Source organism: Pipra filicauda, unplaced genomic scaffold, assembly GCF_003945595.2.
Source record: "Pipra filicauda isolate LSUMZ 115617 unplaced genomic scaffold, ASM394559v2 scaffold682_size158433_pilon, whole genome shotgun sequence".
NCBI classification, from domain to species: Eukaryota; Metazoa; Chordata; class Aves; order Passeriformes; family Pipridae; genus Pipra; species Pipra filicauda.
The window spans coordinates 45,186-57,280 of NW_024104845.1; the positions used below are offsets into that span (position 1 = coordinate 45,186).

The 12,095-nt window shown below is 49.7% G+C and overlaps 1 pseudogene; it reads right to left on the bottom strand.

The window, feature by feature from the left end:
- Window positions 1-500: 500 nt before the first annotated feature.
- On the bottom strand, window positions 501-10,243 carry LOC120324737 (annotated as a pseudogene).
- Window positions 10,244-12,095: the final 1,852 nt, after the last annotated feature.

Genomic DNA, 12,095 nt, shown 5'->3' on the forward strand with positions numbered 1-12,095 from the left:
CCTACCCACAGGGACAGGAATAAAGCCTCTGTGTCTGAAACACCTGCTCACTCCCTGCCAGCACTAACACACCTCTTCCCTGCAAGGGTGAAGATTAACCCAGGCCACAGTCAGAGTTAAAGGTGGTTATTTTGGCACCGCAGACAAGGGCCAGGGAGGTCAGTGGGACAGGGCAGGAAAAACAGGGAAAGAGTGGGGGGGAAAAAAGCAGGGGAGGTTCTTCTGTTTGCGTTTGCAGTACAGAAACACTGACAGATGGAGAAGGGAGTCAGGCCAGCAGGCAGATCCAGTCTGCTTGCACAACAGCAGGATAGGAAGCTGGATATCCATTTGGGAGAGTTTGTGGGGTATAGGTGGGTGAATGTGATAGTCTGATTCTGATGAGCATTGTAAGGGTTAACACAGGGCTGCCAGGAATAGAGACCAACCCTGGGCACCTCCTCCCCAAGCTCCAACGGGCACAGAGGAGTCAGCACACGGAGAAGGGCCCTGCTCCACGCTGGCTCACAGGGACGGGTCACGATGTGTTGGGGACCATCCCATAGGCTTCATACAGCTTGTTGAGCAGCTCCTGCTTTTCCTTCTCAGGTAAGAAGCTGGACTGGGCTGCGTTGATGTTCTGGGGAAGAAGAGGGGGAACACAAGAGAGATGTTAAAACACATCAGACGTGGACATCTGGCTCTGAGCAGCAACAGGTGAGGGAAAGTGTAAAGTTTCCACTCTCAGATTTATTTATTTCCATGGTCTTGTTTTACAGGGCAACTGCTCTGGCCCATCACTAGAGCAGTCCCAAGAGGAATGAGACAGGCACAAAGCAAATACTTTAAAGTCTTTAAATACTTTGGGATTTTTGGGATATGCACTTTAGACCTGCTCCTACTCTCCCGACTCCCTTTCAGAAAAGAGCCTCTCCTGACACAGCCATGGTGGCAGCCTGATGGGACACAGCCTGGCTCTGCAGTTCAACCTGGTCACCTGTCTTGTGCAGGGACTTTTATTACACAGAAACAACGTGGCTTTTGCAAGAGTAGGAGAGGACAGCTGTGGATCCAGGATCCCAGAGCTCACAGCTGTCCTTGTTCCTCCTTCCAGACCCAGAGAGAGAGGTCAGTAGGAGAAAGGGATTTGTTCCACCAGACAGAGTTGAGAGGAGGCCTGATGCTCCTGCTCTTCCCAAGTCAAGTATCTGGGAAGACATGTAGGTGGAATTGCTCACCAGGACTTGACTCAAACCAGGAAGGTTCACTTGGTAACCAGGTAAGTCTAACCCCCAGCAGTTACCCTGTCTTTCTGTCTTGGGTGGATAATTAGAAGATCAAGGATGTAAGCAAGAAACATAAATGACTCTGTGTGCCAAAACAGTGACCAGCAGTCATTTTGTTTCCAGCTCAGTTGTTGCATCCTCATGTTGTAAGTGGAAAAACTGCAAGCACTTTCATACCTGTTGAATCTTGCTCATTCCTGGGCCAGGCCTTGAAATAACTGACCTGCAGTTCCAAATATGGGAAAAAAAAAAGCAAGAGGCACCTACCTTTCCTGCTGCTCAGACCTGCTGTGAGACAATTTCCACTCTGACCCGTTCCCCACACAGACTGAGGCAGTCAGCCTGGGAGATGCAGCCCCTCAGAGCCCACCCTGCGCCCACACCCTGCTCCCACAGTGCTCCAGAACCCCCTCCAGCCAGCTCAGCACCCTCTCAGCCTCCTGCTTACAAGGCCAGGACGGCATTTTTTGGTTTCCATTAAAAATTCTTCAGCTCATAAAGAAAAACTGGCAGGTTGTTCTGGGCTGCACCAGGACAGCATCAGAGCACCCAGCCAGGGCTGACTCACAACTCTCTTGAACTCCTCTTCGGTGAAGCCCATGTATTCCTTGACTATGCCATAATCCTTGTCAATGGTGGAGTTAAAGATAAGGGGGTCATCCGTGTTTAGAGAATAGTTGGCACGATCCTTCTTAAATCTGTAAGGAAATGTGGTTGAAGTGGTGGGTTAAGCACTGGATGTGACGCTGTACAGTTCTCAGGGTGAAACGCAGTAAAAGCAAAGACCTCAGGGCTGTCCCTGCAGCTGGAACTGCTGGAGACAGACATGGAGCGTGGTTTCTGTCCCCACAGCTCTGCACTGACCTGCCAGTAGTGGCTGGGGTGCAGCACCTCATGCCCCACAGCTCAGAGCAGGGGGGACAGGACAGCCATCTCAAGGGACCCCTTCACCCCTCCAGCTCCACCAGCTCCCCCCGTGCAAAAGGACAAGGATGTGCCACACTGTCCTACATGATTAGATGGGCCTTAGCTTTATAAAGCAGTAAAACAACCCAAATCCTGGTTATTTAAGATTGCATATAATTGAGAAATCTTACTGTATTATGGGGTGTTTGGTGAAGTCTGGAGAACATGCTCCAGTGAGATAACTGGACCATGGGCAGACCTGTTTGGGGGAGTTAAGTATGAAAAGCAGAATCAAACACGCAGACCTGAACCCCAGCTGTGGACACAGATAGCTCAGCACACTGATAAAGCCAGATACAGGCTTAGAGCTTTGTTCACAGCTGCCCCTCAGTGCTACTCTGATGGATGAGTGCACATCCCAGGACACGGATGCAAAGAGCCCAAAACCCACATGACAGCAGCAGGAGCCAGTGGGATGTTTCCCGTGACCAGTCAGTCACCAGCAATGTGCCAACCAGAGTTAGGAAACCAATGTCATTAAGTATATACACATATATTCCATCTATTAGCTGGATATGACCATTCTGGGGAAAAACCAAGAAAATCTGCACATGCACAGTAACTCTCAGGCATTTCCACCTCTAACCAGACTTGCTCTGGTATAGCAGCTTGATTTGTGGAAGGAGGAGCCTGTAGACTTGAGGTATATAAACCTCCTTGACCATGGCAGCGGGTCCAACCTCCCCAGCGTGGACAGTGCGATGAATCCCACACCTCTCAGCTTCCTGCAAAACAAGGGACAACATGTTCCTGTCCCACCACCTGCAGCGAGGGCAGCAGACCCCTGGGATGGCACAGCAAGCAACAGGGCTCTGTGCCAAGAGCCCACAGGTCACAGACTCTGCACTCCAAGGGCTACAAGAGAAGGGCCACAAACAGAGGCACTGAGAAATCCTGGTACCTTCTGCTGGAGCCCAGTCAGGCTCCTCAAGGGCTTTTTTGGGTGAGCTCATCACTGCCTCTTCTCCAGACAGTAGCAAGCTCCAAGCTCCCCTTCCTCCACCCACCTGTCCTTCTGCATGAACCTTGCAGCAGTTCCAGTCTGTGGAACTTCTACCTTTTTGGCCAGCTGCAGCCACATGGGGGAATTTAGAAGCCCCCCCCAGGGCAGAGATGAAGAAATGCTCTGACACTGAGCACCTCCCTCCTGTAAGGGGCTGGGGTGGAGGCAGCCCAGCCGAGAGGACCCTGCAGGTGCAGCTTTCGGTGCAGTTCCATGACCAACCCGAAAAATCCTTTGCCAGGGTGGCCCAGAGGCCACCTGGGCTTTGGGAAGCCATGCAGCCTCGAGGGAAGCCTGGCTTCTGGCTTGCTGGAGAAGGGCCACCCAGCTGGCAACAGCAGGCAGGTTGCAAGCCCCATCCCACAGCAGCCACTCCTCACAGACAGTCCTTCAGGGCTTTGCACTCAGGAGGGTTTTTTCAGTTACTTAATACAGATAGGAGTGGGGTTTGCTTCAGCATCTCAGAGCCTGAGCGAGCCCCTGGCACAAAGACAAGATGCACCCTTCAGATGGAGAAGGCTGGACCTGGGTACTGCTGGCACAGCAGGGAGGATAAGACACACTTGCCCATTTGTTCATAAATCCCTGTGCCTGCATCTGGGCTCATAATCACTCTGTTTATCCAGCACAGCAGTGCAGGCAGACTTTGTATCAGCTCCCGCTAATGGGGTGAAGACCCCAGGAAGCCCCACATGTTTTCAGACCTGAGCACTGCTTACAAACCAGTGTCTTTTTTGCCAGTGGGGGTGCACAACCTCCTCCCCCACTGATGGAGGGGACTAACAACCCCAAATTCCCACTAGCAAAGAGGAACAAGACTTTCCCTTAGAACCTCTGCAAAGGCTGAGGTCTAGTAAGAGTCTGGGATCAGGCTCCTGAAGCTATTACAGTGTTTGTTTTTGAGATGATCAGATAAAAGCCCTTCAAATGTGCAGCTTCCTCTCAGCTCCTTGGGTGATTTCTGGCAGACTGGAAAGGCCAGTCTCTTCCACCTTGGCCATGGTTCCACTGAACCCCAGGAGTTGACAGCAGCGGGGTGGGGGATGATCTGGGCTCCATGTCACTTGTGTCACGCTCAGTGCTACAGGGTAGCATGCCAAGCCCCAGCTCCAAGACCATGTTTAAGCAGTGATGCCTACCTTTAATCATTTAGGAAATATAAACAAACATTTCTGTTTTTAATAGCTGCAACGCATTTCTAAGTTGTCCCAGCCATCTGCAGTTGGAAAAACGTGCTGCTTGTCCCTTCACACATGTCACCTCAATATGTATTTTTCTTGTAATTTCTTTTAAGATGCTTAATTCCACAAACCTCATAAGCCTTCTTATGCTCAGAGTCATTCTCCACCTTCAGGGTCTCTGAAGGTTGACCTTCAGCCAGGTCAATGGCCACCACAGAGTTGTTTCGATACTTCTTGCAGAGCTCCACCACCTCTGGAGACCAGCCTGGAAGAGACAGCACCAGTATTTAGGAGGAAGCATTTTAATGAACAAATCCTGGTCCTATGACTAGAAGGCTAGAGCTATTTTCTTTGGTCTTTCCTAAAATTTGATGCTTCAAAAAGAAACTCCTAGAAAAGTCTGTCATCTTCATGCAAATAAAAGCTGTCAACTGATCAGTCTGTCATCAAGGAAAGGGAAACCAAATGCACTCACTAGCTATAAAACTGCTCTTATCATGTTCTTCTGATCACTTTGAGCAAGGGGAAAAAAATAATAAAAAAATCCCCTCCAACCAGTGGTTGACTGCTGCAGTTGGCTTGAGGTAAGATGAACTGCACTGCTCTGAGGCTGTAACATGGTGCTTTGGAGAACTCCCTCAACTCACTCCTGAGCTTTCACCCCATCCCAGGCCAGGCATCTGCTGGATGTGTCCTGTTAAGGAGGAGTTTGGGCTGAGAGGGATCTCTGGGGGGCCCTGTACAACAGTCAGCCATGCCCTATTATTGGGTATCCTCGACTTCCCCGGGGCAAGACAATGGATTCTACTCCTGGTGGGAAGGAGATGAATTTTTATCTATTTGACATGAGTGAGAAAGAGAGTAACAAGTGGCTGACAATTACTTCAGAGCTCCCTCTGATCAGGATAGATAACCTCTGCTAAAGGACATGCATCTACCAGCTCACATAGCACTTAACCTTAGCAGAAAGGCCAAGAAACAGAGATAAACAGTAGTGTTAATAATTAACAGGTACCTGCTGTGTACATACAATCCCCAAACCATAGGAACACATAAGAGGATGTGTGCAATTTCTTCTTTTTTTTGTTTTCATCAGTTCCCAACTCACTGGGTTAGAGCCACTATTTTACTAACAAGTTTAATACAAGCTAGTTCTGACTGGCACCTCTGCCTTTCTCTCAACAGTTCATTATTCACAAGGTGATTAATATCACAGGTGATATGCTGTGCAGCATATCCTGAACGTAGCACTAAAGACTCTTTACCAAGCACATTCCTGGCTCTGGGTAACAGAGCTGGTGCCTTGGGATACAGGTATGAGAATGCCAACTCTGTTGCCTGCGCAAGCAATCCCTCCAGCAGTGCAGCTCCACGCACCCTCAGATGCTCCTGCCACCTCCTGCCGTTACCACTTGTGTGCTGGCACACTGCAGATCAGGGTGACTGTGCCTTACAGCTTTCCAGTTTCTACAAAGAAAAATGTTTTCTTCCTAGAAACCAGAAATGACAGGGTCGAGTTTTCAAAGCATTGTTTGCGGTTGGCTGTGCAGGCAGGAAAAAACCCCACTCTCCAATCTCCCAGTTTCCAGGAATATGATTTTTCACATTTCTAGACACAAATTAACCACGTACTCATTAGGAAAAATCTTTCCACCATCTACCCTATTAAGCCTATATGAAACTGATGTGAGATATGAAGATACTCCGAGAAAAGTCTTCACATAAAACAGTTGCTGTCACACACTCTCTCTCTGACCTTCTTCCCTGGAGGAAGGTCCTCAGAGAACTCAGCAGCCCACTGAAATGCTGGAAATCAGGTTTCCTTCCTATTCTGGGTCACAGCACCTGTTACTGACCAAGTTCAGAGCTGCTGATTTTTTTAAAAACGTTTTATGTATGTGTCTTAAGTATATTTGACTCGTGTTTTCATCTTAAGGCAGCAGAGACTGACGGCAGCCAGTGGATTCTCTGGCTGCCCTGTGATCCAGGTTAAGGAAGGAGCACATGCTGCTGCAGCAGCAGGACCATGAGCAGGGAAGTGTGAGATCTCAGTCCTCCTTCCACGACCATTTGCTCTCAGACCCATCAGACAGCACAGTAGATGCAAGTGCTCCCTGTGCCAATGGCTTTGACTGGCCCAGGGGGTGCTCTGGCCTTTGGGCAGGGAGCAGAGATCACAGCTCCCCAGGCAGAGGACAGACGAGCAAGACGTTTCACGAACTGCTTATACCCACAGACCCCCCTCTGCCATCCAGCAGACCTTTTCCCCACAGTGAAGGGAGCAGAGGACCCCCCACCAAGAAAGAACTCCTCCTCAGCACTGTCTGGTCCTGTATCAGACCCAGGGACCAGGGGCTTTCCCCACATTTGTGCAGGGACCTGAACCCAGGGGCCATCACCCCCCGCCACGCGCCAGGGAAGGGGAGCAGAGCAGCAGGGGAGCTGCAATTCATTACTTGGCATATGGTGCATGCAGCATAGAATAGACCTGGCTTTGATGTGGAAATCCCTTTCTCCATCCTGTAGTCCCTGATTTACCAGCTGAACGACTTCATCTGGAGTGAGGTCTCCCCTGCAGGGAAGAAAAGCTATCAGCAAGAGGGCAGACACCAGCCAGGGAGGCAGGCAGGAGACAGGCTGCCCGGGGCTCCACTCGCCTCAACATCCAGAGGCACCCGATGAGACCACCCAGAACTTATGAGCACCTTTTACACCCATGCCATGCCCACATTTACCAGATGTCGGGCATAGAAGCATGTGAAGATGACAGTAAGATTTAGAAATGCCTCAGGGAACCAGGGGCAAATCCTGCCCAGAGGAACCCCCTCTTTGCCAGAGCATCACACACAACTACCTGCAGCCAGGCAGGGGCAAGCATGGGGCTCAGTGCCCACCACAGCATATTTTGGAGGGACCACAGAGCCCAGCACTGATTTAATAAGAGGCACACATCACAGAGGAGATGATATGCAAGGAAAGGATTGGATCACCAGCCCCCTCCAATGCCACCCACTATCTCTGCCAGTTCAAATTCCCATTTTGCAGGCAGTCCACATGTGAAGGCTGCTTTGCCTCGCACAGAGAACAGCTCCAGTCAGAAGGTCGAGCACAGCTGCCCTACACATGCAGAATCCAGTACCCAAAGCAAGGGAAGTTAAAACACAGCAGCACACAGAGGTATTTAAGATGAAAAACCCTACAGGTGGGAAGGAGAGGTGGAAGCATGCTGGTGCTCACTGCATGGGGGGAGAAAGGAGCTTTGGACACACAACTGCTGTCCGGAGTGAGCCATGCATTCTACATGCCCAACTGGCCACCCAGCAACTCCCTGGCACAGCAGGATCACTCACTCAGCTTGTCCCCAGGGGATGGGATCCACACCAGAGTTGGCCAGGAGGTGAGGGCTGTACCGGACCTCCACGTAGGCGATTCCTTCCTTTGCCTTTGTCTCCACGAACTCGTAGGCGATTCTCCTCACTGCCTCACAGTCACCCCTGCAGGGACAGCAGTGCCACCCATCAACTGGGACTGCTCACCCCCAGGGCACACAGGGAACCTCCAGGGCTGAGCCAAGGGATGCTACCAAGGGTTGAGGGGGGAGAAGCAAAAAGCAGGGTACTTACGCAATAGCAGGCATGTAGTAATTAAATTTCTCTAGAAACTGGGGAAGTGTCAGTGGTGTGTCATAGCTGACGTACTTCAGGAGCTCCTCAACAGTGTTGCCGGGGAGAGGGATCCCTCTTTTTCTGGAAATGAAGGCACATGTCACTGACAGGGAAGGCATCACATTTTTGATCAATCCATTTCACACAGCGATCACATCCCGAGCTGGCAGCATCGACCACTGCTCCTTCACAGAAGAGACACAGCACACGCTGTCCTTCCAAAATCTCCTCGTGGCTGCTGCCCTGGATCTCAGCGGGGAGGAAGGCAATTCAAAACACAGGCAAAGCACAAACAAACCGAAAGACAAGCCCAGACTGACCCTGCAGGAACACAGCCAGGGCACATTTTAAGCTTAAGAAGTTCATCTAAAGTGGTTCTGGATTATTTCTTGGCACCTCCTAGTCCTAGGAATTGCCAAAATTCTTTAGAAAAGTCAATATCCACTTACGCAGGCTCAAAGGTTTGAAAAATCGAGAGGATGCTCCAAGGCCTGGGATCATACAGGCAGAAGTGTTGTGGCTCAGGGGTTCAGTTCCTGTGAGCGAGCTGGTTCCCGAGCCCAGCACTGTGGTGGCATCTTCTCTGACAGGGACACCTTCCACGCAGAAGCAAATGGCAACAACTGCTCTCACCAAAGGGATAGCAATGCTAAAGCCCATTTAAGTACTTCCAAGAGGGGAGAGGCCATTTTTCCCTGGAGTAGCTGGAGTACTGTGTGGGGGAAGGTGTCGCCAGGGCAGTGGGGTGACAGCTGGGCTGCCAGCCAAGAGTGCTGAAGGCTTCCTGGGCAGGCTTTGCCACCCCCACACTCTGGTACCCTGCACAAGCCAACGTAAATTTGGAATAATAACATTTGTTTTTAATCCTCTTTCCTGCCACAATGAATTACAGCTAATTGGTGGATCTCTGCTAATAGAGACAAAACACCACACACAGTTTTATTGTCTCCGTAGCAGCAATCATTCCAGGGAGCCATGCAGGGACACAGTCCAAAGGACCCTGCTCCTGGGCTCAGTAAACATTGCTCCTTCCCCCCTCGGCCAGGAAGGAAACCAGTCCCACGCTCAGCCCTCACATGCCATCTGCACAGATTAACTTGCTGGCAGGGAACACTCATGGTTGCCAAGGCATTGGTTTTCCTCCCTGCCTTGCCCTTTCCATGGCACCGACACATCAGTGTCTGCCCTAGGAACCGGCATGCACCTCCCTCCACCTGCCCAGGGAAAGTTTCCTACAGCAAAGCCCCTCCCCTGACATTTTCCTGGGCTTCCCAAAGGATTGCCTCTGCACAGGTAGCAGCAGCAGTGCTTTGGGATGATCCACCCTGGAGTCAGGTCTCTGGATGAGGAGGTCTGGTGGATCATGCCAGTGTGGCTCTGGGAGCTGCTGCTGCCCCATCCAACCCTGATGGTAGGTGGGATCCTTCCTGAGGCAAAGCTGCTCCAGGGAATGTGCTCGTGCCCACCAGCACCTTGGTGTCCTGCCCAGAGCCACCTCCAGTCATGGGCAGCACCACTCAAACCATCCCACCTCGGACAGGGCAGCTTTCCTGGGGACACCCAGTCCCATTGTTGCAAAGCAATTTAAATTTTAGTAGTAGAATGGCTAAGGCTTAGTAGGAGAGTAGGCCTAGAAAAGCAACACTCCAAAGAAGTAAGTTAGCAACCTTGTTTGTGTGCTGAAAAAAAGTGGAAACCATAATCAAAGGATCTAGTCAGGCATGTATGTAACGATTTGTTACCTAGGATGTGGTTAAGGTCTGTTAAACAGTTTCTAGGGATAAGACAACTTAAGCAGATTTATGATTAGAGTAGATGATTATTAATTGTTATCAGTATGGAGCATGAGCTTGTTTGTAACTGCACCTGGTTTGCTGTGGAAACTGTAACTGGTTTGCCGTGGAAACTGCACGTAAACTTGTTTGTGTATAAAAGCTGAACTGAAAATGAGGGTCTTCGGAATCCTGACTTTGGACGCTAATCCTCAGGTTCCCGGGGCCCCGAATAAAGCACCGCATAAACCGGCACTCTGTTGGTTTGTGTTTCTTTTGGTTACGGGCAACAGTTTTCTGGCGACCCAGACTGGGGACTCCGGGGGTAGCTGGGGCGGCTCACGCGCTGATCTACTCCACGCCGGCAACCAGGTGATTTCTGGGGAGACATCGACCCGTGCCCGACCCCGCACCTGCCGGACAACCCATCCAGGTAAGCCCGGAGGTGCTTTATTCCTTTAGGTTTGTTGGTTGGGAGCCTGCCTATAAGACGGGACCGTAAGTTACCCGCTAGGTTGGGCTAAAGGTACCTTGGTTGGGAAGCCTAGGCGCTGGTCGTAAGACGTAGCGAAAGCCGCGCTGTACCAGCACTCGCCACTCAGAGGGAGAATTGGCGAGTTGGTTTTGGTTTTGGTTTTGGAATATGTACTTGGTTTATGTTGTGTTGTCGTGCTGGTCGTTAAACGTATTGCTTTGTATGGTTGTGGTATTGTGAATTTGAGGAATTCACATTGTGGTGTATGTGTGAGTCAGTATGATGCCGTTTAAAACTTTTAGAGCACTATCTTGTGCAGAAAAAGATATCCCTAGCGATTCTCCGCTTGGTTGCTTGTTAAAACATTGGAAGGAGGGAAATTTTGGACAAGAGTTAAACAAGAAACGATTGATTATTGTAATTATGTATGGCCTCAGTATGAGACAGAAGGAATGCAGTGGCCCAGGAATGGTTCATTGACTCTGGAAATTATAACCCCCTTGATGCAATATTTACGGGAGAATGAAATATGGGATGAAATACCGTATCTAGACTTGTTTTATTATTTAAAACGTAAGACTGAATGGCAAAAAGAATGTGGTATGTTGATTTTGAAAGAATTAGATGATAAATGCATAAGATGTCAAGAACGGAAAATACGGTTTTCAGAACCAGAGGAGGATGTGTCTTTGTTAGTCTCCCCCAGCATAACTCCAAGTGCGCCCCCGAGAGATAGTCTCCCTTCATGTGTGAGGGCACAATCACCCACCATGCCCCCGCTAGAATCGTCCTCGGATGAGGAAGAAAAGAGAAAGGGAGAATGTGATTTTGATAGAACTCCTTTAGCTGAACGAACGCGGAGAGCACGAAGAGAACGAGGGAGGAGTAGAGAAAGATGGCGGTGGGGGGGAAAGTTGAGGGAAGTTTCGCTTTCACCCCCGAGATTAATGGCCCCTTCGCGGGAAGCAGTTGGAGCGGACGGGGGAAAAGTCATGATGAAAGTTTCTTTTTTTACCTAATGATATATTAATCTGGAAACAGTCAGCTGGGTCATACAGAGAAAATCCGGAGCAGGTGACTTGTATTATAAAAATGGTTAGAAAAACTCAAAATCCGGACTGGAATGATTTACAGGTATTGTTAGATACAATTCTGGATTCAACTGAAAAAGAAATGGTATTAAGAGTGATGGTGGAAAGAGCGAAAGAAAGAATGCGAACTCTGCCCCGGGCGGCGGGGGGAACAGTGGATGATTTTGTGCCGCGGGAGGATCCCGGGTGGGATCCAAATGTGTCTGGAGATTGTAGAAAGTTGAGAATTTACCGAGAATTGTTGGTGGAGGGAGTGCAAAGTGAGATACCAGGGACGCTGGACTGGTCAGGGCTGTGCTCGGTGGGACGGAATAGGGGAGAATCTCTTTCAGCCTTTTTAGAGAAGTTAAAAGAGGAACCTCTGAATGAAGTTAAAAGTAGTAAAAAAAAAAAAGAGGAACCTCAGAGAGAGATTACAAATAGCCCTCTGATAAGAAGATTAGTAAAAGGTGACTTTGAGGCTAGGACGCTGAGGATTCCCCCTGAAAGTCCCTTGGGGAACCTCTTAGAGAACCGGAGTTGTTATTCCAGCACTTATAGAAGATCAAAGGAGAAAATGATTAAGTATTGTATTGAAGTGTGGGGAGGTAGAAGAATAGGAAATAATACTTACTGGCCCGTATATGGTACTTTTAAGAATTGGGTCTGTGAACTTTTAACTTGGTATGTTAGCAATA